Genomic DNA, 14,231 nt, shown 5'->3' with positions numbered 1-14,231 from the left:
ACACGCAAATTTTTAATAACGTGTTAACGAGCATGTGTTCACACGTTTAGAGCCCAACGCTGTTCTATAAGAGACCAACGCCATTCCATACACCTGGACCCCCATGACTGCTGACGAAGTGACACTGAGCCTGCTGTGGGCCAGCGCTGTTTTCTGACTCTGACTCTGAGTGTAGTCAATTCACAAAAAAACATTATAAGAACACAGTACCAAAGCATGTCTCAATGTTGCATGTAGGTATTTTAGTATTGAATTCCTCTGTTTTTTTGTTTTTTTTTTCATTTGTTTTAAATTATGCTTCAAAGGAATACATCTACAAATGAGTATGTGCAAGTGTGTAAAGCTCTGATATTTAAGTACCCTTTTCTGAAGGAAAATGAGTAAGATAGGGATATCCAAACTCAGATATTTCTGTAATGGTAATTTTTATATGTCTCTGTTGAAAGAACTTGTCTGCTTGTTTGTCTGTATGTTAATTTCTAATCATCAACAGAACTCACAAACTAAGTGTATGTCAGGTCAGCTCGAGGTCAATGCTTTATTAGAACAAACCACATCTTGTATATCAAACTGAGATGTCTCTAAGGAAACTAAGCTTGCAGAAACATCGAGTGATTATCTTATGGTTATGACGTATAAACTACCTATATAAATATCTCTGTGAAAACATCTTCTTTGTCCACATTCACATAGTACTCTCTGCTATTGTATGTTGACCACCTTAAGGTTAAATAAACTACTTTCTGATTCCAAATGCTCTGTTAGATTTCAATTCTTAATACTTGTCCTTATTTTCTCCATCACAATTTCAAAAAATACATATCAAATTCAAATGTGTACGCAGTACACATTTTAAAATGCTTGTGACAATGATACATGTGTACGTTGAACGTTTTCAAATCTATGCCTTCTTTTTTTGTACAAGACTCTGTATAATCAGTAATGTTGGAATTGAAATGTCCAAAATTGGAATAATCTGAAATATTTAACATGGAAAAGGTTAAGTACTAGCTGCCCGAGTACCATTTTCAAATGACCAATCATATGTTGCATTAACTTAATAAAAAATAAATAAAAACTACACTGACATACTCCCATCTGGCCACAAATGGGAGTATGTGTCCACAATTCCATTTAGACCTAACAGGTGGTGGTGGGGTCTTAGTTCCGAAAGGCCATTTAATCGAGAAAATAGCATTTGCTTACCTCTTCGTAGTACCACACCATCCCAATCCACATATATGATACGCTGCTTGGTGGACCTTATCGGCCTAGCGCGCAGCGGCCCCTAGACGATTTTTTTTGCAGAGCCCGGGGTCGAGTCCTGGGCACACGTGGTGGGAGCTAAAAATCCTCAAAGTTTGGGCCTTTTACCCGCAATTTTGCATCAATCCACCAGGTGGCTCCCGGAACGTCCCGATTCCAATATATTCCATTACATTCCATTACAGGCAAATATATTGGGATTGGGATGGCGTATAAATATATATCATTCGTTGAAGTGTTTTGTAATGTTTTTAATACTTTTAACATACCCAACATCCATAGACATTAACATTTTAAAGTGTTGGCTACTTTGATAAGGCAACACAAAAGTCCTTTCACAAAGTTTCCAACTATCTTTGATATATTTATAATGCCAGTAAACCAACAAACACGTAACCACAGTGAGCCAGCCTGCCCTTCTGAAACTCTTGTCCGAACGCCTTACTTTAAGATTTTCAAGTTAGCTAATGTTACTGCTGCATTACTTAAGGTGGAAGCGAAAAATGTAAAAGCTTCTGAGCGAACACCAGTCAGAATCCGAATGTTAAACAATACACCTGCATATAGTCAGCACAAAAAGATTGCTCACACATTAAAATCATGCCCAAGACAATGGAACGACGACGTTCAGAAGTAAGTTATAATCCAGCGTCAGGTAATTTAATGTGGAAGCGAAGAGTTGCAATACAACATTGAGCTTCTGGGCAACCTCAATGTTAAGAATCAGTAGTTTAAATTATACAAGCACATACAGGTGCTGGTCATAAAATTTGAATGTATGCAAGACATGGGTTTCATCTGTCATATTCCTTATGCCAAGCCACTCTTGAACAAGAGACAGCGTCAGGAAAAAGGACTGGACTGCTCCTGAGTGGTCCAAAGTTATGTTCCCTGATTAAAGTAAATTAGATTAGATTAGATTCAACTTCATTGTCATTGTGCAGAGTACAATACAGGGCCAATGAAATGTAGTTAGCATCTAACCAGAAGTGCAATATATAACATTATTTACATAATTTACATAAAGTGCAGTAGTGATATTATAGTGATTTTCGTGCCCTGCCCAGGCAGCGTTTATGGTAGATGTCCTCGAAGGAACTTGAAACTGGACACCTCATCCACTGCAGTTCCGGTGATGTAAATGGGGGCGTGAGCTTGATTCCTAGTCCGTCTGAAGTCCATGATGATCTCCTTTGTTTTGAGCGTGTTTAGTACCAGGTTATTGTTTTGGCACCACAAGGACAGATGCTGTACTTCATCCCGGTAGGGCGTTTCATTATTGTCTGTAATCAAGCCTATCACCATGGTGTCATCTGCGAATTTGACTACGGTGTTTGAACCATAGGCAGGTACACAGTCATGGGTGAAGAGAGAGTACAGAATCGGGCTAAGAACACAACCTTGTGGAATGCCAGTGTTCAAGGTGATGGTTGATGAATGAAGTTTGCCTAATCTAACAGATTGAGGTCTGTTAGACAGGAAGTCTAAAATCCAGTGGCAGAGTGATGTGCTGATACCCAGATGGTTGAGTTTGGATATCAGCATAGACGGAATTGTTCTGTTGAATGCAGAACTAAAATCGATTAACAGCATACTCACCTATGAGTTTTGACAGTCAAGTTGGGTTAGTGCAGTGGGTAGTGCTGTTGAGATAGCGTCCTCGGTGGATCTGTTGCTATGATAAGCAAACTGGTGTGGGTCCAGCGTAGCAGGCAGGCAGGATTTCAAGTGAGAAAGAACTAGTCTTTTAAAGCACTTGGAAATTATTGGGGTGAGTGCTACAGGTCACAAGTCATTAAAGTCTGAAGCAGTAGAATGCTTAGGCACAGGCACAATAATGGCTGACTTAAAGATAGATGGTACAGCTGCCTGGGCAAGCGAAACATTAAAGATGTGAGAGAAGACACCCGCAAGTTCCACAGCACAAGCTCTTAGCACACGGCCAGGTACACCATCAGGGCCAGCTGCCTTCCGTGCATTCACTCTGCTCAGCATGCGACTGATGTCCAAAGTGGAAAGTACAAGTGGGTTGTCGTCGGTGGAGGATCGTTTATTGAAGATATCAATATCATCTGGTCGAAACGAGTGTAAAAGTTGTTCAGCTCATCAGGGAGTCAAGCACTGTTGGTACATGGAACAAAGCTAGTTGGTTTATAGTCAGTCAGGGTGTTGTTCCCTACCACATACGCCGAGGGTCAGAGGAGGTAAAGTGCTCCTCAATCCGGCGTTTGTAGCAGTGCTTGGCTATAGCTATTAGTCTCTTCGTATTGCCAGGAACTCCAGTGGGCGGTACAAAGGACGCTCGTACCCTGAGCGCTTCTATGCTGAGGGATGCCATGGTAAGAAATCTCAGACCACCAGTCTTGTTTTTTGCCCTTCTTTTGTACGCATTAGGTTTTTTCATTTATGTGCATCTGCTTTTGTTTTTTTTGTGAATCAGGACCGGCGTTTGTAGCAGTGCTTGGCTATAGCTATTCCTCTCCTCAGGTTAGCTCTGACCAAGCTGTATGCTTCCCGGCATCCTGATCTGAAGGCAGCATCTCTGGCTTTGAGCAGATTGCGAACCTCTCTGTTCATCCAGGGCTTCTGATTAGGGAATGTTAATTATTATGGCAAACTTAAAATTAATGATTAAGTATCACCAGGAAGGAAGATCGACACTCAAAGAATTCTTTGAGGAGAAGAGAGGAATAAGACAGACAGTCAAAGATTGCGTGAATCCGGTGTTTGTGCAGTGAATGTTAATTTCCAAAAGTGTCTGTCTGTCGTAGCTGTAGTTCGCATAAGTTATTTGCGCAAGAAAACTGGAGATAGCTAAGTACAGAAGTATAACATCACTAAAACTGGTAAGACGCTGAGCCTCGCAGTGTGATCGCGATGCCATCTTGGTCCTGGAAGACCAAGGACCATTTCCTATAGAAATCAAGGTCCCAGAATCTGGAGGAAGAGAGGAGAGGCACGGAATCCACATTGTTCGAGGTACCCTGTAAAGTTTCCACAGTCAGTGGCGGTTTGGTGTCCCATGTCATCTGCTGGTGTGGGTCCACTTTATTTTCTGAGGTCCAAGGTCAACGCAGCCGCCTACCAGGGAGATTTAGATTACTTTATGCTTCCTTATGCTTCCAAGTGAGGTGGGTTAGTGCAGTGTGTAGTGCTGTTGAGATAGCGTCCTCGGTGGATCTGTTGCAACGATAAGCAAACTGGTGTGGGTCCAGCGTAGCAGGCAGGCAGGATTTCAAGTGAGAAAGAACTAGTCTTTTAAAGCACTTGGAAATTATTGGGGTGAGTGCTACAGGTCGAAAGTCATTAAAGTCTGAAGCAGTAGAATGCTTAGGCACAGGCACAATAATGGCTGACTTAAAGATAGATGGTACAGCTGCCTGGGCAAGCGAAACATTAAAGATGTGAGCGAAGACACCCGCAAGTTCCACAGCACAAGCTCTTAGCACACGGCCAGGTACACCATCAGGGCAAGCTGCCTTCCGTGCATTCACTCTGCTCAGCATGCGACTGACGTCCGAAGTAGAAAGTACAATTGGGTTGTCGTCGGTGGAGGATCGTTTATTGAAGATATCAATATCATCTGGTCGAAACGAGTGTAAAAGTTGTTCAGCTCATCAGGGAGTCAAGCACTGTTGGTACATGGAACAAAGCTAGTTGGTTTATAGTCAGTCAGGGTGTTGTTCCCTACCACATACGCCGAGGGTCAGAGGAGGTAAAGTGCTCCTCAATGCGGCGTTTGTAGCAGTGTTTGGCTATAGCTATTAGTCTCTTCGTATTGCCAGGAACTCCAGTGGGCGGTACAAAGGACGCTCGTACCCTGAGCGCTTCTATGCTGAGGGATGCCATGGTAAGAAATCTCAGACCACCAGTCTTGTTTTTTGCCCTTCTTTTGTACGCATTAGGTTTTTTCATTTATGTGCATCTGCTTTTGTTTTTTTTGTGAATCAGGACCGGCGTTTGTAGCAGTGCTTGGCTATAGCTATTCCTCTCCTCAGGTTAGCTCTGACCAAGCTGTATGCTTCCCGGCATCCTGATCTGAAGGCAGCATCTCTGGCTTTGAGCAGAGTGCGAACCTCTCTGTTAATCCAGGGCTTCTGATTAGGGAATGTTAATTATTATGGCAAACTTAAAATTAATGATTAAGTATCACCAGGAAGGAAGATCGACGCTCAAAGAATTCTTTGAGGAGAAGAGAGGAATAAGACAGACAGTCAAAGATTGCGTGAATCCGGTGTTTGTGCAGTGAATGTTAATTTCCAAAAGTGTCTGTCTCTCGTAGCTGTAGTTCGCAAGAGTTATTTGCGCAAGAAAACTGGAGATAGCTAAGTACAGAAGTATAACATCACTAAAACTGGTAAGACGCTGAGCCTCGCAGTGTGATCGCGATGCCATCTTGGTCCTGGGAGACCAAGGACCATTTCCTATAGAAATCAAGGTCCCAGAATCTGGAGGAAGAGAGGAGAGGCACGGAATCCACATTGTTCGAGGTACCCTGTAAAGTTTCCACAGTCAGCGGCAGTTTGGTGTCCCATGTCATCTGCTGGTGTGGGTCCACTTTATTTTCTGAGGTCCAAGGTCAACGCAGCCGCCTACCAGGGAGATTTAGATTACTTTATGCTTCCTTATGCTTCCAAGCGAGGTAGGTTAGTGCAGTGTGAAGTGCTGTTGAGATAGCGTCCTCGGTGGATCTGTTGCTACGATAAGCAATTTGGTGTGGGTCCAGCGTAGCAGGCAGGCAGGATTTCAAGTGAGAAAGAACTAGTCTTTTAAACCCCTTGGAAGTTATTGGGGGAAGTTATCATTCACTCTGCTCAGCATGTGACTGACGTCCGAATTGGAAAGTACAAGTGGGTTGTCGTCGGTGGAGGATCGTTTATTGAAGATATCAATATCATCTGGTCGAAACGAGCGTAGAAGTTGTTCAGCTCATCAGGGAGTGAAGCACTGTTGGTAGATGGAACAAAGCTAGTTGGTTTATAGTCAGTCAGGGTGTGTATTCCCTGCCACATACGCCGAGGGTCAGAGGAGGTAAAGTGCTCCTCAATCCGTCGTTTGTAGCAGTGCTTGGCTATAGCTATTAGTCTCTTCATATTTCCAGGGACTCCAGTGGGCGGTACAGAGGACGCTTGTACCCTGAGCGCTTGTTGATGCATTTCAGGACAGAGTTAGTGTAGGTGTCCAAGTGGATGTGTGAGCCTGTGCAGGCTCGGGCAGCATACTCACTCCAGTCGGTGTGCTGGAACTGTTGCTGAAGGAAGGAGTCAGCCCCATCCATCCAGAACTTTACAGTTCTGGTTGAAGGCTTAATCCTCTGCATGACTGGAGTGTATTTGGGAAGCAGGAACAAAGAAAGATGATCGGAAAGTCCAAGATGGGGGTGGGGTGTTGTTTTGAAGCTGGTTAAAGTCGAACCGATGCTGAATCCGGTGTTTGTGCAGTGAATGTTAATTTCCAAAAGTGTCTGTCTGTCGTAACTGTAGTTCGCAAGAGTTATTTGCGCAAGAAAACTGGAGATAGCTAAGTACAGAAGTATAACATCACTAAAACCGGTAAGACGCTGAGCCTCGCAGTGTGATCGCGATGCCATCTTGGTCCTGGAAGACCAAGGACCATTTCCTATAGAAATCAAGGTCCCAGAATCTGGAGGAAGAGAGGAGAGGCACGGAATCCACATTGTTCGAGCTACCCTGTAAAGTTTCCACAGTCAGTGGCGGTTTGGTGTCCCATGTCATCTGCTGGTGTGGGTCCACTTTATTTTCTGAGGTCCAAGGTCAACGCAGCCGCCTACCAGGGAGATTTAGATTACTTTATGCTTCCTTATGCTTCCAAGCGAGGTGGGTTAGTGCAGTGTGTAGTGCTGTTGAGATAGCGTCCTCGGTGGATCTGTTGCAACGATAAGCAAACTGGTGTGGGTCCAGCGTAGCAGGCAGGCAGGATTTCAAGTGAGAAAGAACTAGTCTTTTAAAGCACTTGGAAATTATTGAGGTGGGTTATGCAGTGTGTAGTTCTGTTGAGAGCGAAGACACCCGCAAGTTCCACAGCACAAGCACTCAGCACACGGCCAGGTACACCATCAGGGCCAGCTGCCTTCCGTGCATTCACTCTACTCAGCATGCGACTGACGTCCGAAGTGGAAAGTACAAGTGGGTTGTCATCGGTGGAGGATCGTTTATTGAAGATATCATTATCATCTGGTCGAAACGAGCGTAAAAGTTGTTCAGCTTATCAGGGAGTGAAGCACTGTTGGTAGATGGAACAAAGCTAGTTGGTTTATAGTCAGTCAGGGCGTGTATTCCCTGCCACATACGCCGAGGGTCAGAGGAGGTAAAGTGCTCCTCAATCCGGCGTTTGTAGCAGTGCTTGGCTATAGCTATTAGTCTCTTCATATTGCCAGGAACTCCAGTGGGCGGTACAAAGGACGCTCGTACCCTGAGCGCTTCTATGCTGAAGGATGCCATGGTAAGAAATCTCAGACCACCAGTCTTGTTTTTTGCCCTTCTTTTGTACGCATTAGGTTTTTCCATTTATGTGCATCTGCTTTTGTTTTTTTTGTGAATCAGGACCGGCGTTTGTAGCAGTGCTTGGCTATAGCTATTCCTCTCCTCAGGTTAGCTCTGACCAAGCTGTATGCTTCCCTGCATCCTGATCTGAAGGCAGCATCTCTGGCTTTGAGCAGAGTGCGAACCTCTCTGTTCATCCAGGGCTTCTGATTATGGAATGTTAATTATTATGGCAAACTTAAAATTAATGATTAAGTATCACCAGGAAGAAAGATCGACGCTCAAAGAATTCTTTGAGGAGAAGAGAGGAATAAGACAGACAGTCAAAGTCAGTCCACACAGTTGTTGATGTGTTTCAGGAGAGAGTTAGTGTAGGTGTCCAAGTGGATGTGTGAGCCTGTGGAGGCTCGGGCAGCATACTCACTCCAGTCGGTGTGCTGGAACTGTTGCTGAAGGAAGGAGTCAGCCCCATCCATCCAGAACTTTACAGTTCTGGTTGAAGGCTTAATCCTCTGCATGACTGGAGTGTATTTGGGAAGCAGGAACAAAGAAAGATGATCGGAAAGTCCAAGATGGGGGTGGGGTGTTGTTTTGAAGCTGGTTAAAGTCGAACCAATGCTGAATCCGGTGTTTGTGCAGTGAATGTTAATTTCCAAAAGTGTCTGTCTGTCGTAACTGTAGTTCGCAAGAGTTATTTGCGCAAGAAAACTGGAGATAGCCAAGTACAGAAGTATAACATCACTAAAACCGGTAAGACGCTGAGCCTCGCAGTGTGATCGTGACGCCATCTTGGTCCTGGGAGACCAAGGACCATTTCCTATGGATATCAAGGTCCCAGAATCTGGAGGAAGAGAGGAGAGGCACGGAATCCACATTGCTCGAGGTACCCTGTAAAGTTTCCACAGTAAGTGGCGGTTTGGGGTCCCATGTCATCTGCTGGTGTGGGTCCACTGTATTTTCTGAGGTCCAAGGTCAACGCAGCCGCCTACCAGGGAGATTTAGATTACTTTATGCTTCCTTATGCTTCCAAGCGGGGTGGGTTAGTGCAGTGTGTAGTGCTGTTGAGAGCGAAGACACCCGCAAGTTCCACAGCACAAGCTCTTAGCACACGGCCAGGTACACCATCAGGGCCAGCTGCCTTCCGTGCATTCACTCTGCTCAGCATGCGACTGACGTCCGAAGTGGAAAGTACAAGTGGGTTGTCGTCGGTGGAGGATCGTTTATTGAAGAAATCAATATCATCTGGTCGAAACGAGTGTAAAAGTTGTTCAGCTCATCAGGGAGTGAAGCACTGTTGGTAGATGGAACAAAGCTAGTTGGTTTATAGTCAGTCAGGGCGTGTATTCCCTGCCACATATGCCGAGGGTCAGAGGAGGTAAAGTGCTCCTCAATCCGGCGTTTGTAGCAGTGCTTGGCTATATCTATTAGTCTCTTCATATTGCCAGGAACTCCAGTGGGCGGTACAAAGGACGCTCGTACCCTGAGCGCTTCTATGCTGAGGGATGCCATGGTAAGAAATCTCAGACCACCAGTCTTGTTTTTTGCCCTTCTTTTGTACGCATTAGGTTTTTCCATTTATATGCATCTGCTTTTGTTTTTTTTGTGAATCAGGACCGGCGTTTGTAGCAGTGCTTGGCTATAGCTATTCCTCTCCTCAGGTTAGCTCTGGCCAAGCTGTATGCTTCCCGGCGTCCTGATCTGAAGGCAGCATCTCTGGCTTTGAGCAGAGTGCGAACCTCTCTGTTCATCCAGGGCTTCTGATTAGGGAATGTTAATTATTATGGCAAACTTAAATTTAATGATTAAGTATCACCAGGAAAAAAGATCGATGCTCAAAGAATTCTTTGAGGAGAAGAGAGGAATAAGACAGACAGTCAAAGTCAGTCCACACAGTTGTTGATGTGTTTCAGGACAGAGTTAGTGTAGGTGTCCAAGTGGATGTGTGAGCCTGTGGTGGCTCGGGCAGCATACTCACTCTTGTCGGTGTGCTGGAACTGTTGCTGAAGGAAGGAGTCAGCCCCATCCATCCAGAACTTTACAGTTCTGGTTGAAGGCTTAATCCTCTGCATGACTGCAGTGTATTTGGGAAGCAGGAACAAAGAAAGATGATCGGAAAGTCCAAGATGGGGGAGGGGTGTTGTTTTGAAGCTGGTTAAAGTCGAACCGATGCTGAATCCGGTGTTTGTGCAGTGAATGTTAATTTCCAAAAGTGTCTGTCTGTCGTAACTGTAGTTCGCAAGAGTTATTTGCGCAAGAAAACTAGAGATAGCTAAGTACAGAAGTATAACATCACTAAAACCGGTAAGACGCTGAGCCTCGCAGTGTGATCGTGACGCCATCTTGGTCCTGGGAGACCAAGGACCATTTCCTATGGATATCAAGGTCCCATAATCTGGAGGAAGAGAGGAGAGGCATGGAATCCACATTGCTCGAGGTACCCTGTAAAGTTTCCACAGTAAGTGGCGGTTTGGGGTCCCATGTCATCTGCTGGTGTGGGTCCACTGTATTTTCTGAGGTCCAAGGTCAACGCAGCCGCCTACCAGGGAGATTTAGATTACTTTATGCTTCCTTATGCTTCCAAGCGAGGTGGGTTAGTGCAGTGTGTAGTGCTGTTGAGAGCGAAGACACCCGCAAGTTCCACAGCACAAGCTCTTAGCACATGGCCAGGTACACCATCAGGGCCAGCTGCCTCAATCTTTAAATCTAGATTAAAAACCTACCTTTTCAAACAAGCTTTTGGTTAATCACTCACCTTCAGGTTACTCCTTCTCTATTGGTGTTCGGGCTGGTTTTCATATTATCACTGTTCTGTATTAATCCTGTCATATCACCATAGCTACAGCATTCTTAGTTAGCTTTGTAGTACCTGCCAACAACGCTGTCTGTCGCTGGGTTCTCTTGCCTGACCAGTGGAAGCTTTTTTCGCAGGACAAATTTCCCCGTTCTTTACCATGACCCTACTAACCTTTTGTATTTTTATTTTGTTCCCTTTGTCTGGCTTTCTTTCTCCTGTCTCTCTCTCATGCTTTGAGATGTCCTGCTGCTCTCCAGGTTTTGCCCTGATCCAGCCCGTGTCCTGTACAAGATCCTGGCCTTGCTAAGACTCATACATCACTAATATCATCATCCTCACCATTTTCATTTCTACTTCTCCATCATCACTAATATACTACATTTATATTACTATAACCCCTTCACTTTTACTTCTGTTCTCTATTGTGTCTCCGGTGTCGACCCGAGGAGGATGGGTTCCCCGTATGAGTCTTGGTTCCTTCCAAGGTTTCTTCCTCGTGTGCTGAGGGAGTTTTTCCTTGCCACTGTTGCCCCTGGCTTGCTCATAGGAGGCTTGGACCCGGATCTCTGTAAAGCTGCTTTGTGACGACTTTTTGTTGTGAAAAGCGCTATATAAATAAAATCTGATTGATTGATTGATTGCCTTCCGTGCATTCACTCTGCTCAGCATGCGACTGACGTCCGAAGTGGAAAGTACAAGTGGGTTGTCGTCGGTGGAGGATCGTTTATTGAAGATATCAATATCATCTGGTCGAAACGAGTGTAAAAGTTGTTCAGCTCATCAGGGAGTGAAGCACTGTTGGTACATGGAACAAAGCTAGTTGGTTTATAGTCAGTCAGGGTGTGTATTCCCTACCACATACGCCGAGGGTCAGAGGAGGTAAAGTGCTCCTCAATCCGGCGTTTGTAGCAGTGCTTGGATATAGCTATTAGTCTCTTCATATTGCCAGGAACTCCAGTGGGCGGTACAAAGGACGCTCGTACCCTGAGCGCTTCTATGCTGAGGGATGCCATGGTAAGAAATCTCAGACCACCAGTCTTGTTTTTTGCCCTTCTTTTGTACGCATTAGGTTTTTCCATTTATGTGCATCTGCTTTTGTTTTTTTTGTGAATCAGGACCGGCGTTTGTAGCAGTGCTTGGCTATAGCTATTCCTCTCCTCAGGTTAGCTCTGACCAAGCTGTATGCTTCCCGGCGTCCTGATCTGAAGGCAGCATCTCTGGCTTTGAGCAGAGTGCGAACCTCTCTGTTCATCCAGGGCTTCTGATTAGGGAATGTTAATTATTATGGCAAACTTAAAATTAATGATTAAGTATCACCAGGAAGGAAGATTGACGCTCAAAGAATTCTTTGAGGAGAAGAGAGGAATAAGACAGACAGTCAAAGATTGCGTGAATCCGGTGTTTGTGCAGTGAATGTTAATTTCCAAAAGTGTCTGTCTCTTGTAGCTGTAGTTCGCAAGAGTTATTTGCGCAAGAAAACTGGAGATAGCTAAGTACAGAAGTATAACATCACTAAAACTGGTAAGACGCTGAGCCTCGCAGTGTGATCGCGATGCCATCTTGGTCCTGGGAGACCAAGGACCATTTCCTATAGAAATCAAGGTCCCAGAATCTGGAGGAAGAGAGGAGGGGCACGGAATCCACATTGCTCGAGGTACCCTGTAAAGTTTCCACAGTCAGTGGCGGTTTGGGGTCCCATGTCATCTGCTGGTGTGGGTCCACTGTATTTTCTGAGGTCCAAGGTCAACGCAGCCGCCTACCAGGGAGATTTAGATTACTTTATGCTTCCAAGCGAGGTGGGTTAGTGCAGTGTGTAGTGCTGTTGAGATAGCGTCCTCGGTGGATCTGTTGCAACGATAAGCAAACTGGTGTGGGTCCAGCGTAGCAGGCAGGCAGGATTTCAAGTGAGAAAGAACTAGTCTTTTAAAGCACTTGGAAATTATTGGGGTGAGTGCTACAGGTCGAAAGTCATTAAAGTCTGAAGCAGTAGAATGCTTAGGCACAGGCACAATAATGGCTGACTTAAAGATAGATGGTACAGCTGCCTGGGCAAGCGAAACATTAAAGATGTGAGCGAAGACACCCGCAAGTTCCACAGCACAAGCTCTTAGCACACGGCCAGGTACACCATCAGGGCAAGCTGCCTTCTGTGCATTCACTCTGCTCAGCATGTGACTGACGTCCGAATTGGAAAGTACAAGTGGGTTGTCGTCGGTGGAGGATCGTTTATTGAAGATATCAATATCATCTGGTCGAAACGAGCGTAGAAGTTGTTCAGCTCATCAGGGAGTGAAGCACTGTTGGTAGATGGAACAAAGCTAGTTGGTTTATAGTCAGTCAGGGTGTGTATTCCCTGCCACATACGCCGAGGGTCAGAGGAGGTAAAGTGCTCCTCAATCCGTCGTTTGTAGCAGTGCTTGGCTATGGCTATTAGTCTCTTCATATTGCCAGGGACTCCAGTGGGCGGTACAGAGGACGCTTGTACCCTGAGCGCTTGTTGATGCATTTCAGGACAGAGTTAGTGTAGGTGTCCAAGTGGATGTGTGAGCCTGTGCAGGCTCGGGCAGCATACTCACTCCAGTCGGTGTGCTGGAACTGTTGCTGAAGGAAGGAGTCAGCCCCATCCATCCAGAACTTTACAGTTCTGGTTGAAGGCTTAATCCTCTGCATGACTGGAGTGTATTTGGGAAGCAGGAACAAAGAAAGATGATCGGAAAGTCCAAGATGGGGGAGGGGTGTTGTTTTGAAGCTGGTTAAAGTCCAACCGATGCTGAATCCGGTGTTTGTGCAGTGAATGTTAATTTCCAAAAGTGTCTGTCTGTCGTAACTGTGGTTCGCAAGAGTTATTTGCGCAAGAAAACTGGAGATAGCTAAGTACAGAAGTATAACATCACTAAAACCGGTAAGACGCTGAGCCTCGCAGTGTGATCGCGATGCCATCTTGGTCCTGGAAGACCAAGGACCATTTCCTATAGAAATCAAGGTCCCAGAATCTGGAGGAAGAGAGGAGAGGCACGGAATCCACATTGTTCGAGCTACCCTGTAAAGTTTCCACAGTCAGTGGCGGTTTGGTGTCCCATGTCATCTGCTGGTGTGGGTCCACTTTATTTTCTGAGGTCCAAGGTCAACGCAGCCGCCTACCAGGGAGATTTAGATTACTTTATGCTTCCTTATGCTTCCAAGCGAGGTGGGTTAGTGCAGTGTGTAGTGCTGTTGAGATAGCGTCCTCGGTGGATCTGTTGCAACGATAAGCAAACTGGTGTGGGTCCAGCGTAGCAGGCAGGCAGGATTTCAAGTGAGAAAGAACTAGTCTTTTAAAGCACTTGGAAATTATTGAGGTGGGTTATGCAGTGTGTAGTTCTGTTGAGAGCGAAGACACCCGCAAGTTCCACAGCACAAGCACTCAGCACACGGCCAGGTACACCATCAGGGCCAGCTGCCTTCCGTGCATTCACTCTACTCAGCATGCGACTGACGTCCGAAGTGGAAAGTACAAGTGGGTTGTCATCGGTGGAGGATCGTTTATTGAAGATATCATTATCATCTGGTCGAAACGAGCGTAAAAGTTGTTCAGCTTATCAGGGAGTGAAGCACTGTTGGTAAATGGAACAAAGCTAGTTGGTTTATAGTCAGTCAGGGCGTGTATTCCCTGCCACATACGCCGAGGG

This window comes from Hoplias malabaricus, unplaced genomic scaffold (genome assembly GCF_029633855.1).
Source record: "Hoplias malabaricus isolate fHopMal1 unplaced genomic scaffold, fHopMal1.hap1 scaffold_269, whole genome shotgun sequence".
Classification (NCBI taxonomy): Eukaryota; Metazoa; Chordata; class Actinopteri; order Characiformes; family Erythrinidae; genus Hoplias; species Hoplias malabaricus.
This window is presented reverse-complemented; position numbering follows the sequence as displayed.